This window comes from Salmo trutta, chromosome 38, assembly GCF_901001165.1.
Source record: "Salmo trutta chromosome 38, fSalTru1.1, whole genome shotgun sequence".
NCBI classification, from domain to species: domain Eukaryota; kingdom Metazoa; phylum Chordata; class Actinopteri; order Salmoniformes; family Salmonidae; genus Salmo; species Salmo trutta.
Window position 1 is genome coordinate 32,026,862 of NC_042994.1, and position 10,660 is coordinate 32,037,521.

Consider the following 10,660-nt stretch of genomic DNA (forward strand, 5'->3'; position numbering starts at 1 on the left):
TAACTGGCCCAAACTGGCCATTGATTTATTAGAAAACATATGGCCTTTTGTAATGTCCATGTATGTACATAGGATGCTGTATATAGCATTTTAACATATTAAAACAAAAGAGATAAATATCCTAATATCTGTCCAGCCTTTGCTGCAATGCTTGCAGATGTGCATAATATGCCCCGCAACACTAATCAAAAAGTATTTAATAATTCCAAATAACAAAAAAACATAGCTACGGGTTGTTGTAACTGAAAACAATTTTTATAAAAAAAAAAAGATTCACTGCATGTTTCACCAGTGCAGTTGAATGCAGCATTGCAGTATGGTGCCACTCTAAATTGATTCTAGACTATTCTAGTTGATTCTAGACTATAATAATTCTAATTCTAGCTCTAATGGTGATGTAATAGAGGGCCTACATATTTCTCCTTTGCATAGAGTTTTGTTGCAATTGTAATATTCTTTGGTTATTCATTGTCAAGCTTAACTGCAACATTTTAGTAGCCCAGGACTGTAGCATATGTCTGACACTTTCCCTCCGCTTACCGCTGTAAAAACGGCACACACAAAAGCAGCGCAATTGACGTTGAATTCACAGATGCGAGCACATCAGGCTGTAATTTCATAAAGTAGATTAATCAACTGTTGACTCATTTATACTCGCTTGTGTGTCCTATTCGGCCCACGGGCCTTGTGTTTGACACATGCGCAAAGCCTATTAGCCACATTATGACTGACTTGTGACCATAGCCTTTAGTAGAACCAGAGCCCCACAGTAGAGGTGTAGACATAATAAATCTAGTAACAGAGTCCCACAGCAGAGGTGTAGACATAATAAATGTAGTAACAGAGTCCCACAGTAGAGGTGTAGACATAATAAATGTAGTAACAGAGTCCCACAGTAGAGGTGTAGACATAATAAATGTAGTAACAGAGCCCCACAGTAGAGGTGTAGACATAATAAATGTAGTAACAGAGTCCCACAGTAGAGGTGTAGACATAATAAATGTAGTAACAGAGTCCCACAGTAGAGGTGTAGACATAATAAATGTAGTAACAGAGTCCCACAGTAGAGGTGTAGACATAATAAATGTACATTTACATTTAAGTCATTTAGCAGACGCTCTTATCCAGAGCGACTAGTAGAGGTGTAGACATAATAAATGCATTTCTATATCTTCGTAAATCTTTTTTACAATGGAGGAGGAATACCAAGATGGAGGAATACCAAGATGGAGGCGCGGTGGCTTCAATACAGCTCCCCCTATCAGTCATCCAGGGTTTATCTACATCATTGGTCTTCACCTGTGTACATCTTCATTATCAGACTATAGAGTACCACAGTACGAGTCATAATAACCGTAAAACCTAGTGGTCAGACAGGGAAATCTTTTTTCCACCATACATTTTTCCCATAGGGGATTTTAGCAACACTTAAAATAAAGCGGCTGTGTTTCATGTAGGCTTACCCTGGAGTGACGTTTTGATAACCGTGTACAGTGAACGATAATATAAATGCAACGTGTGACGTGTTGGTCCCGTGTTACATGAGCTTCTGGTCTGAACTTGGCCCGACATAATTAGAGATGGTACAAACATATATTCAAATGGGGCCACCTTAAAAAATTTGCTGTTTTGTCACACAACACTCTACCATAAGCCGCCTCCAACATAGTTTTTAGAGAATTTGGCAGTACGTCCAACCGACCTCACAACCGCAGACCACGTGGAACTACGCCAGCCCAGGACCTCCACATTTGTCTTCTTCACCTGCCACCCGGACAGCTGATGATACTGCGGAGTATTTCTGCCTGTAATAAAGGCCTTTTGTGGGGAAAACTCATTCTATACCCACCCAGGGTAGCTTCGCTAATCACCACGGAGCACAGCTAACGGTAGCTACGGCAAGGCTGAGGACTGTCCACTCCCTCTTCTGCAACGGATTTGAATGATCAAGGATGAATAGTTTAGCAGTAATACTGGGGTTTTACCGGCGAAGCTGGAGGCTAGCTAACCTACTCCCTGGACCAATAAAGCTAGCTAGCTTGCTAATCAGGTAGCTACCGGTTAACTATTAGCAACTGTGGATAATTGGTTCCAATGTTGTTTCAAGCATAAGAGTACCATTAACTATGCTAGCTAGCTACCATTCAACTGTTTTTCTGATAACCTCATTGGATCTGAAGAGTAGGTTGGTGTTACAGACTTTTGTTTTTACATTTATATTTTGAAGTTGGACGTTAGCACGTGGGGCACACAGATTTGTGTCACCTCATTAGTCATTTATATTTCGAGGTTGGACGTTAGCACGTGGGGCACACCGATTGGTGTCACCTCATTAGTCTGTATGTGTTACATATCGTGACTTTACTTTCATTAATCTGATGACTGTTATTTATTTAGTCCACTATGTTTAATTGTTACCTGATTTAAATGAATCATGTAACTCATCACCTCATTAGGATTTGGAACACCACAGAAGAGGTTGTTTAAAGAGTTACCGTCTCCTGAATTAAACTCTATAAAAGGTATGTATCTATTACATCGATAAACAGTCATCTTATTAATCATTACCTCTTATCATATCATCATTCTGAACAGTCGTAACCTTCTTGGATCTGCGAAAACCCCAGCCTTACTCATGATTCAGTACTAAACAAATTGGTTTAATTATTTATTTACTAGCTCACTAAATAATAATGTTCGGTCGGAACCAGCCCTCCTTAGGAAGGTTGTTGGCCTTTCAGTGGCAAGCTGTATGGCTCCGATTGTCCGAAAGAGATCTCCCCTTTCCTGTCTTCTACTGTTGTTCACTCTGGAAGATAGCTAGCCAGCCGTGACGACGTAGTAGGATAGTCTCACTTAGATGGGCTTTTCTAGATATTTGACTCAAGACAGCTAATCAGCTGTCTCAGAGATTGTCTGGGAGATGAGCTTCTCGCCTACACCTCGTGTTGATTATTCAGGATTCGGACCACGATGGACAAGAGCTGCAGCTTGCCGTCTCTCTGGTCTAAAGGAAGGTGAGTTTATTTCGACACCTCGTGTTGGGGTTCAAAGTCCAAACCATTTCAAACATGTGGCTCCTGCCTCACATTTCCTGGTCTAATGTTAATTTCGTTGGCAATACGTTTGATGCACTCTCGTCAAAAGGGGTTTGTTCCGTCAGTCTGACACGATCTCCAACCTCACTTGGGGCGTGGCTATTTACTTATACACAGTTTATAGGAGATAGATGATCTTATACCTCCTAATACCTCCTAAAATGAGATTCCTATCTTAACAAAACTACTGTCATCATTTGTCATATTATATGTACAACAGATAAAGGGGATGTACTTTCCAAGTTACAGTATTTTGTCCGTACAGTTTTTAGTGACATCACAAAATGAAAAGCAATATTACATTCATTTTCCATAGCTCCCCACTTATCATGATCCAAGATGGCGTAGCTTGCTGCTCCCCACTTATCATGATCCAAGATGGCGTAGCTTGCTGCTCCCCACTTATGTTTGAATTATTGTTCCATTATTCACGTTTGACCGTGTTAGAGTTTTGGTGGGAAAGGTCTGTGAAACAAAGACACATTCCTATGTGCATTAGAAGAAGACTCTCTCCCCTTTGTCTTCAACCTTAATTTATGACAGGGTGTGGAGGTGTCAAAACCCCCACACAAGTTCCTTCCTCCCCTCTGCGGGTGAGAGGAGGTCTGGTTATTGTCAACCACTGCCAAGCTGATCTGACCCATTGTGATCCTCACAGGACAGTCATGACATACACCTGTGCTTGCTTATCCATCTCGTTAGTGGAAAGGTGTTTCATCTGTGCTAGCCCAGGTGATATTTAATAGTAGCTGGCCCAGGTGATATTTAATAGTAGCTGGCCCAGTGCTCTAGTGGTCTTGAGATGTGAAGGGTCAACACCTTTAGTTGACTCTACCTATTTGATTTCTTTAAAAAAACATCCTTCATCTGATCTTCCCTGTTTTTGTTTTGCTCCACCATTTTGGTTTGCTTCCTGTCTAAGTTTGGTGTGGGTTTTTATTTTGTTTACCTCTTCTTGGGCAAATTTTGGTTGTCTTTTAGGTCCCAGTTGTTGTTGCTAGGCAACTTTCAGTGGACACCCCCATGAGTGTCTTTCAGAACTCCTCCTAAAATCCCACCTGTTTCGTTTTGGTAGTTGTCTGTGACTCTTTGTTTGTTCCCCCTTCTGTTTGAGCGGCATTATTTGGTTTTCTTGCTGGGGAATGTAACAGTTAGTAGCTAGCTCGAAGTGAACGTTATTTATACTAAGCAAAAATATAAATGCAAAATGCAACAGTTTCAGTCAATTGAAGTAAATGAATTAGGCCCTAATCTATGAATTTCACGACTGGGAATACAGATATGCATCTGTTGGTCACAGATACCTTTTAAAAAAATGCCTAACAATGGGCCCCATGATCTCGTTACGGTATTTTTGTGCATTTAAATTGCCATCGATAAAATGCAATTGTGTCAGTTGTCCATAGCTTATGCTTGCCCATACCATAACGCCACCATGGGGCATTCTGTTCACAACGTTGACATCAGCAAACCACTCGCCCACCTGACGCCAAAGCTGTGGTTTGAGGTTGTGAGGCCAAATTCTCTAAAACAACATTGAAGGTGGCTTATTATAGAGAAATTAACATTAAATTCTCTGGTAACAGCTCTGATGGACATTCCTGCCATCAGCATGCCAATTGCACGCTCCCTCAAAATTTGAGGCATCTGTGGCATTGTGTTGTGTGGCAAAACTGCGCATTTTAGAGTGGCCTTTTATTGTTCCCAGCACAAGGTGCACCTATGTAGTGATCATGCTGTTAAATAAGCTTCTTGATATGCCACACCTGTCAGGTGGACGGGTTATCTTGACAAAGGAGGAATGCTCACTAACAGGGATGTAATACAATTTGAGAGAAATAAGCTTTTTTTTGTGTGTATGGAAAATTTCCCGCCGTCTTATTATAGCTCATGAAACATCGGACCAACACTTTACATGTTGTGATTAGATTTCTGTTCAGTGCTGCTTCAATTTTTACTTCCAATAAAAAAGTGACTCCAAAATGACGACATTATTTACCATTCAGTCCCTATAAGCAAAAAACGTAAAACCGAAACACAACCAAAACAAACTGCAAGTGCATGCAACAACTTTAAAGAGTCACAAGCAAAGTATTGACTACTTTAATACACTAAGTAACATTTTCTAAAGACATCAATCAAATGTATTTTAAGAAGCCTTTTTTTACATCAGCAGGTGTCACAAAGTGCTTCTACAGATACCCAGCCTAAAACCTCAGACCAACGATGCCCATGTAGAAACAAACACTTATAACATCTTACAATGGGGGGGACATTCATCGTTTTGTTTACCCACTAGGTTGTTTTTCAATGTCAGTTAGTTTGCTCCCACTGTCTGCTGCTAGTGAAGAGACATCAGAGATCACCATTCAATGTCAGTTAGTTTGCTCCCACTCTCTGCTGCTAGTGAAGAGACATCAGAGATCACCATCCTCATCTATCAGTTAAAGACACACCCAGTACCCTGTTACCACGGTATCGGACCATGCCTTAAAGGGACAGCTGAACATTTTGGTCTATCGTAATGACACCTATTTGAGGGGAAAATTGTGCTTCACTGAAAATGGATCACCCCAACAACAAAAAACGTATCATTAAAAGACTCATACTTTAGTTGTACTCCTAAATATATTTGTGTGCTCCTAACTATAAACGTAGGATCACATGTACTCCTTCTAATAAATGTCAGCGTAGAACTATAATAATAAGTCAACTGTGTCAATCAGCATTTTATCTGTCAGGACCGGCACTTTGTTGATTCTTGATGTTCAGTTGTACAACTGTTCATCATTACTATTGTATCTAAAGGAATTATTTTAACACATTGGTTAAAAGACTCATATCACAAAAATGAAATTACATTGATCAACATACCACATTACTTCATACTTACATTTCTTGTTTTACAACAATGACAAAGCATGCTTATTCATTTTTATTTATAATTTTCTAATCATAGCGAAAAAATATTTGGGATGGTAGTTTTTTTTCCAATCTGCCTGCCACGGTGACTGGTGGACCAAAAACGAACCAAAAAAATACTTAGAAGACAATTGTCAAAGTTTGTAAAAGAATTTAATCATTCACTCCATTGACCGTCTGACTTTGTCGTTCACACAGGAGAGAGATATGACTATCGTGGATCATCTGGGGAGCCTCAACAACATCCTGATGCTGAGGAAGCAGAGAAGAGCCTCTCCACATCAGAACACCTCAATAAACACCAGCGGACACTTACAGGGAAGAAACCGATCTGCTGCTCTGAATGTGGGAAGACTTATTCAAGATCAGATTCACTAAAATTACACTTGAGAATTCACACAGGTGAGAAGCTTTTCAACTGTGATCAATGTGGAAAGACATGCACCTCTTCATCAGAACTTAAAATACACCAGAGAATCCATACAGGAGAGAAACCTTATCGCTGCTCACAGTGTGGCATGACTTTCTCCAGATCACATTCATTGAAATCACACCTGAGAATTCATACAGGAGAGAAAACTTATGGCTGTGATCAATGTGGGAAGAGTTTTGCTACCTCAGCTAACCTGACTGCACACCAGAGAATACACACTGGAGAGAAGCATTACCACTGCTCTGACTGTGGAATAAGCTTAACCACGTCAAGGGGACTACTACTACACCAGAGAACACACACAGGAGAGCAGCCTTATAGCTGTTATCATTGTGGGAAGAGTTTTGCTCAGTCAAATAACCTGATATCACACCAGAGAACTCACACAGGAGAGCAGCCTTATAGCTGTTATCAATGTGGGAAGAGTTTTGCTCAGTCAAATAACCTGATATCACACCAGAGAACTCACACAGGACAGAAGCCCTATAGCTGTGATCAGTGTGGGAAGAGTTTTACTCAGTCAACCAACCTTAAATCACACCAGAGAACTCACACTGGAGAGAAGCCTTATAGCTGTGATCAATGTGAGAAGAGATACTCTGATTTAAGAGATCTGATTAAACATCAGAAAATGCACATCGTAGATCCACAGAGAGTGGAATGTCCAACACCAGACCTGGGTAGTAGAACACAGAGAGTGGAATGTCCAACACCAGATCTGGGTAGTAGAACACAGAGTGCGGAGTGATCTCCAACACCAGACCTGGGTAGTAGAACACAAAGGGTGGAACGACCTCCAACACCAGACCTGGGTAGTAGAACACAGAGCGCGGAATGACCTCCAACACCAGACCTGGGTAGTAGAACACAGAGAGTGGAATGTCCAACACCAGATCCGGGTAGTAGAACACAGAGAGTGGAATGTCCAACACCAGATCCGGGTAGTAGAACACAGAGTGTGGAACGACCTCCAACACCAGACCTGGGTAGTAGAACACAGAGCGCGGAATGACCTCCAACACCAGACCTGGGTAGTAGAACACAGAGGGTGGAACGACCTCCAACACCAGACCTGGGAGTAAGAACAAAGTGTCTGAAACACTTTGGGGGGGGGGGGGGGGTGGTTAGTTGAGAAATGTGTGTTGGGGGGGGGGGGGGGGGGGGTTGGTACCAATGATTTATATATATATACACACTAGATGAGAGGAATGGAGTGCTGTTTTGAAGCCACTGCGCCTCCATTTTGGTACTCCACCACCATTCTAAAAACTATTTAGGAAGCTATAGAAATGTATTTATTAATGTCTACATTTGTTGTATTCTATTACAGACACCTTCCTGCATACTTTGAAATGATATTATGTGAACTAAACACAGAGGATTATTTGGTCTAAATGGGGGAGGAGAGATGAGAAACACAGTGAGATGTAGGACTCTAGACGGATGAAACACATTTTGTCATGGACATTGAGGGTTTCCACCATTATAAAGCAGTCAACTGGGTGGGACTTTCCTATTGGTCAAGGAAGTATCACATGATTCCATCCAGGTCATCAACTGGGTGGGACTTCCTATGGCAGGGTTCCCCAACTAGCAGCCTGCGGGCCGAATTTAGCCTGCTTTTATTTGGCCCCCAAAGATTTCTGAGCAACAAAAACAGAAGAGTTTTTTTTGTGTGGGGGGGGACACACACACACACATAAAAGACTAAAAACACCAGCTCCAAGTGATTTTAATTCAAGAAATCTGTTCCCAAGTATTCCCATGCATAATAGAGAGACACGTGATCGTATAAAAATTTAAGCAAGGCGGTAATTTGCAGTCTACAAATTATTTGTATTTCTGTTCCGGCCCCCCGACACTCCGCTCAAGAAAAGAAATCGGCATGCGGCTGAATCTAGTTGATGATCCCTGTCCTATGGGTTGAGGAAGGATGACATGATTCCATCCGGGTCATTGGGAGGAATCAGCCAATTCAAATGATACTTGCGAGCAAACGTTCTATAACTGCAGGTTAAAGTAAAATCACCAACCTTTACTTTAATACCTGTTCCAACACCACCCCTCTAGGTGGCAGTATGCACCCTTTCTGTTTGTTTTACCAACTCGTAGAAGTAGTAGAAGAAGAACACAGACTACTTCAACATGGAGAAGGCCTCAAGTTACCCTGGCGCTCACAGATACCCTAATGGGACATATAAAAAGATGATGTACCAATACTTCTCTATGGAAAACACCTTCAGACTACTCACCCAGAACTGTCCAGCTCTACTCTCAAACTTCAGACTACATACATACTGGCAGACAACAAGCTCCATACTGTACAGTAAGACTACATATATACTGGTAGACAACAAGCTCCATACTATACAGGAAGATTACATACTGGCAGACAACAAGCTTCATACTATACAGAAAGACTACAGACATACTGGCAGACAACAAGCTCCATACTATAAGGGAAGACTACAGACGTACTGGCTGACAACAAGCTCCATACTATACAGGAAGACTACATACGTACTGGCTGACAACAAGCTCCATACTATACAGGAAGACTACAGACATACTGGCAGACAACAAGCTCGATACTGTACAGGAAGACTACATACATACTGGCAGACAACAAGCTCCATACTATACAGGAAGACTACATACATACTGGCAGACAACAAGCTCCATAATATACAGGAAGACTACATACATACTGGCAGACAACAAGCTCCATACTATACTGGCAGACTACAGGCTACATACTATACTGGCAGACTACAGACATACTGGCAGACAACAAGCTCCATACTATACTGGCAGACTACAGACGACATACTATACTGGCAGACTACAGACGACATACTATACTGGCAGACTACAGACATACTGGCAGACTACAGGCTACATACTATACTGGCAGACTACAGACGACATACTATACTGGCAGACTACAGACGACATACTATACTGGCAGACTACAGGCTACATACTATACTGGCAGACTACATACTATACTAGCAGACTACAGGCTACATACTATACTAGCAGACTACAGGCTACATACTATACTGGCAGACTACAGTTGACATACTATACTGGCAGACTACAGACGACATACTATACTGGCAGACTACAGGCTACATACTATACTGGCAGACTACATACTATACTGGCAGACTACAGGCTACATATTATATTGGCAGACTATAGACGACATACTATACTGGCAGACTACATACTATACTGGCAGACTACATACTATACTGGCAGACTACATACTATACTGGCAGACTACAGGCTACATACTATACTGGCAGACTACAGACTACATACTATACTGGCAGACTACAGACGACATACTATACTGGTAGACTACAGGCTACATACTATACTGGCAGACTACAGGCTACATACTATACTGGCAGACTACAGGCTACATACTATACTGGCAGACTACAGGTGACATACTATACTGGCAGACACCAGGTGACATACTATACTGGCAGACTACAGGCTACATATTATATTGGCAGACTACAGGCTACATACTATACTGGCAGACTACAGACGACATACTATACTGGCAGACTACAGGCTACATATTATATTGGCAGACTATAGACGACATACTATACTGGCAGACTACATACTATACTGGCAGACTACAGGCTACATACTATATTGGCAGACTACAGACGACATACTATACTGGCAGACTACAGGCTACATACTATACTAGCAGACTACAGGCTACATACTATATTGGCAGACTACAGACAACATACTATACTGGCAGACTACATACTATACTGGCAGACTACAGGCTACATACATACTGGCAGACTATATACTGTACTGGCAGACTACAGGCTACATACTATACTGGCAGACTACAGACGACATACTATACTGGCAGACAACAAGCTCCATACTATACTGGCAGACTACAGACTACATACTATACTGGCAGACTACAAACGACATACTATACTGGCAGACTACAGGCTACATACTATACTGGCAGACTACAGACGACATACTATACTGGCAGACTACAGGCTACATACTATATTGGCAGACTACAGACAACATACTATACTGGCAGACTACATACTATACTGGCAGACTACAGGCTACATACTATACTGGCAGACTACAGGTGACATACTATACTGGCAGACTACATACTATACTGGCAGACTACAGTTGACAT